General features: G+C 37.2%; 1 long non-coding RNA gene across 1 annotated transcript; it reads left to right on the forward strand.

The window, feature by feature from the left end:
• Positions 1-2,116: 2,116 nt before the first annotated feature.
• LOC127660087 (uncharacterized) lies at positions 2,117-4,165 on the forward strand. Its single transcript, XR_007972603.1, has 2 exons — positions 2,117-2,222; positions 2,883-4,165. It is a non-coding gene; the product is annotated as an uncharacterized LOC127660087 (long non-coding RNA).
• The last annotated feature ends 441 nt before the right edge of the window (positions 4,166-4,606 follow it).

The following is a 4,606-nucleotide window of genomic DNA, read 5'->3' on the forward strand; positions in this document are numbered from 1 at the left end:
ATATCACTATTTTGACTTATTATTAAAACAAGCATATTTTTGTGCTTAACTTAGATTTAATTCAAATTACAATTTTCAATACTGTGTCAAGGACATGTTCATATTCAACAAGCTGTCTTACTGATGAATAACCTGATGGGCTATAGAGTTTGTTTAAATTGTTCATGTAAATTACTATTAGTGCTGTGATGGTAGCATGGCACAGTGAAGTACCATCCCTGATAGCACATGATAGCACAAATAGACATCCATTTTATAAGTGTGCTTGCATCTGGAATACGTATATAAGTTGTTTGCCTATCTGCAATACATCTATAAAACGTTTCTTCTTGGATCTCAATTACACATAAGTAGTAATAATAATGTCTCTGAGGCATTTGTAATTTAAAATGTTTGTAAATCAGATTTTTTTTAAAAGATGTTTAGCACATGTTAATTATAATCTGATGTTTTTCAGATGAAACTATCTAAAACAGACATCTCGGAGATGTAGGCCCTACTTAGATTACTAACTGTGATGATACTGGATGATTATCCAGATAACATACGTACACCTCCGAGATGTCTCTTTTAGATATTTCCCTCTGTAAAGCATCACAATCGAATTAAAATCATCTTAAACATCTTAAAATCAGATTCACTAACATTCTAAATCATAAACATGCATCAGACATCTGGTGATGTAGGCTACTCTATTAGGGTAACTTCTTCATGTATTATGGTATTTACATGGTATTCTACTCAAAGCCAACTTACTTAATACCACGGTATTACAATGGTTCATGTCCAAAAACATGCTAGTACCATTGTACTTTTTGTTACTTGGGTATGTTTCTTTGTACTAGTACGTAGTGCCCTCGTGTGGACAGCTAATCTGATCTCTACCATTTATTTCAATAAATAGTGATTTAAGGGTCATAATGAACACATTATTTAAATATATCTTAACTTACAGTTATGTTATATCAAGTGAACGTCGTTATTTTTGTCGCTTTGTTCTTATTTAGGATTTTTAAGCGGAACTTATACGACGTCAGAACGCTTCCCCACGGAACACATTTCAGGTGACAATTAATCCATCAAGATGGCGGCGCACTGTGGTCGTGTCTAGAAGGGATCCCTTTCTCGTCAATTTTTCGCGCATGCGCATTCGGTTACGATGCTTTCGCTTGTGCTTTTTGTTGTTCTCATCTCAGCTTATTAATGATGGAAGGCATTAGAAACTTCAATATTATCAACAATCTAACATTATTATGAATATTATTATTATTATAATTAACACTGAGTGACTACTTACACTATGTATAAATACCTTCCACATAGGCCTATTGTGGCTATTTGCACTGAAATAGTATTGTGGAAACAAAGACAAACTGCTCTTCAAGTGTCTCTGTAATGTCTTAGTGTGCTAATGTTATGAATGTGCTTTTGCCATGAGGATTACTTGGGTTCTGGTCCTCATTTTGACCCAGTTTTCTCCATCCTGTTTCCTGTCTCCACTCTTAATATTTTAATACTTTAATGCTATAATAAATAAAATTAATAAAGGTTGATTTCCTCGCAGTGATGGGTGTAGGGTGTCTGTGGGTGGGACTCGAAATAAACACACTTTAGTGATGCCCTGTTAGTATTTAATTAAAGGTGCAAATAGTAGCCTATCTGTCTAACAATATTTGCACTTAGTGCAACGATGTTGCTATTTACACTTAGAAAATTGCCTCTGACTCCTTATTATTAAGAAAACCTGGTGTCTTCTTGAAATCTCATATAGGCCTAGCATGTTTCTCGGATAGTGTATATTTTGACATAAGTTCATATTAAGGCAAATTACTTTAAACCTTAGACTGTTATAGATGGTGGGCCGAGGGCCCGTATCTGCTTTACTTTTCGAAATGGATGATCCCCATTGGTGGGAGAACCTGAATTTGTAAAGTTGGGACGGTTGTTTTATTCTCAACGATATGAAAAGTGTTGCCACTCCCATTTATTGCACAGTTTCCCCCGAAATCATAATGCACGACCGTAAATATACAGGCAAACGCGGTTGCCTACTATATCAGTCGAGCCAATAGCGTGGCAAGATACTGACATAGGATTATTATTAACCAATCAGATGTAGCTTATTTAGAACAGCTGTTACACGGATGATGCAGCTGTCAGACACGAGCAGCATCTGCGGCGGCAGCACAGTGACCATCGCCAAGGACATTGTTTTTGTGATTGTAAGTATTCATTTAATTAGAATATGATATCTATAAAAAAAAAAATGTTTTGTACACTGTGTTGTTCAAACGTATGTAAGCGTCTCGGTAGTGTCATTTTAAGTAGGGTGGTTTCAGCTGGCTAGCAGTAGCTAGCATGTGTAACGTTAGGTCACAGCTCTGAACCAAAACTACGACATTACTATTAGATTAATGCATCCTTCATTTTAATTCTAAAATCTAAACCAAGCTAATCTCCTGCATACGATCGCAAGAGATCGTATGATATATATATATATATATATATATATGAGATTAGCTTGGTTTAGATTTTGGAATTAAAATGAATGCAAGAGTCTCGTTGGTATCGTTTTAAGTAGGGTAGTTTCAGCTGGCTAACTAGCTAACAAGTGGATACTATCTTTCTGCTGTCCTCTGAAGTGACATCAACACGTTCATCTGATGGTTGTAATGACATTCCTGATGTCCATGCAATAAAGTTAAAAAGTTGGTGAGGCTCTACAGTCAGGGCATTTTCCAGTGTGAGGTCACCTGCTGTGGGAGGCCATTTGGTGATCTTTTTGATGTCTTTTGTGTGATTTCTTTGAGTATCATTGCTGCATGATATAACACCCGAGAATCATTTGTGTTGACTTGTCATTTCTCCTTCACTTTCTTCAGATGAGGAGGAAGCAGAGGAGACTGCAACTTCATGCACAATCTCATCAGCTGACAGATTGTCCACATATACAAGATAGCTTGTGGATGCCTTCAGGAATTTCAAGAAGTGATGAGACTTTTGAAGTCTTGCCTTAAGTGAATGTGCCTTATAAGCTGCAATGTTCACTCCCTCCGTTTCTTCCACAGTTTTTTTGAATAGCAAATTCAGCTTTGACAGTCGAAGCACTTCGCTGTGTTTTAAAAGCCTCTCCTCAATGACTGTTTTGCAGAAGTGCTTGTATCCATTTTCATATATGTTTGTTTCTGTTCTCATTTTTTTGTGTGGTCAGGTACCGGGTATAATCTCGATAGCAGGTGAAGTGATACCGTGCTTCACTAGCCACCAAGTCCCTGTCTTGGATATGGAGAAGGAGAGACTTCTCCCTTAAGCGGCGAGAAGCAATTTCCCGGCATGGAGTGTTTCACACTGTGTTAGTTTTTCTTTTACCCTTTTCCTGCTGTGTGTCCAAACCTTGTACTTCTCATGTTTGCAAATAATGCATTGTACTGGAAGCATTTGGCAGACGTTTTTGTACAAAGCGACTTACAGTGCAATTATTACAGGGACAATCCCCCCCGGAACAACCTGGAGTTAAGTGCCTTGCTCAAGGACACAATATTACTGTATATAACTATATTATTTGTACTATTATACTGTTACTGCTACTACACTGCACATAACTGTATGTGTTTGTTCATACTGCATATCCATTTCTATTATGATCTATTATGCACATTTATGTAATTTATATTACTGTAAAACATACTACTTTCTTAAATGTATACTACTGTCTACACAGTACCGAATGTCTTAAACTGCACCACCTATCTATACAATATAATACTGCACTGTATGTCTTTTACTGCACCTCCTGTCTATACAATATAATACCAACCTTCATTTGCAGTTTCTTCAACTAATACTGCCTTCTCTCTTCTCCTTTGTGCTCGTTCTATCTTCGTGATATTTGTGAAATGGCTGTAGCACTCCCTGTGGTAGCCAATGTTAGCTGGTTTGACGAACTGGTTTGTAGGTTCCTGGCTTTGTAACTTGTATGCCTGTACTGCCTCTTCTGCTATAAGACTTTCTCTGCATTCAAGGTCTTTCCACAGAAACACCGATTTAATAAATTTCTCCCAACTTATGTCTGTGAAGGGAATGGTGGGTCCATTTCCCTCACATATATGCATGCAGCACTTCATGTTTTTGCCATTTCTTCCACAGTAAAAATGTGCGGGAAAAAGAGTATTGTCTGGCTCGTTTTTATCATAGATATAAATACATAGACACCCAATTGCCCGCTGGAGCGTACGTCAAAGGTGCCGCCACATTGCGGAGGGCAACTTTCCCATAACTTTCATACCGGGAATTGAGAAAAATTTGTTTCGTGTGCTGCTTGGGGCTGTACAAATCGCCACACAATTGAAAACGGGTCTCGAGGAATTACCTTTCACAAGCAAGACTGAACATTTGTTTCTGGTTGTATTTGGCCATTATATAATTAGTAAATAATTCGAAATTTCAAAATACTACTGTTATTGTGTCATGAAATGTACAATAGTACAGAAATAGTTTTTCAGTCGACAATGTAGTTGTCTAAAGCTCAAATCTATGGTTTATTCATAAAGATAGAGCCTATTTAAAATTTTGATCTGTCGTTTTCGGAGTGAGAGATCCAGGCGCT

The sequence above is a fragment of the Xyrauchen texanus genome, chromosome 19 (assembly GCF_025860055.1).
Source record: "Xyrauchen texanus isolate HMW12.3.18 chromosome 19, RBS_HiC_50CHRs, whole genome shotgun sequence".
Taxonomy (NCBI): domain Eukaryota; kingdom Metazoa; phylum Chordata; class Actinopteri; order Cypriniformes; family Catostomidae; genus Xyrauchen; species Xyrauchen texanus.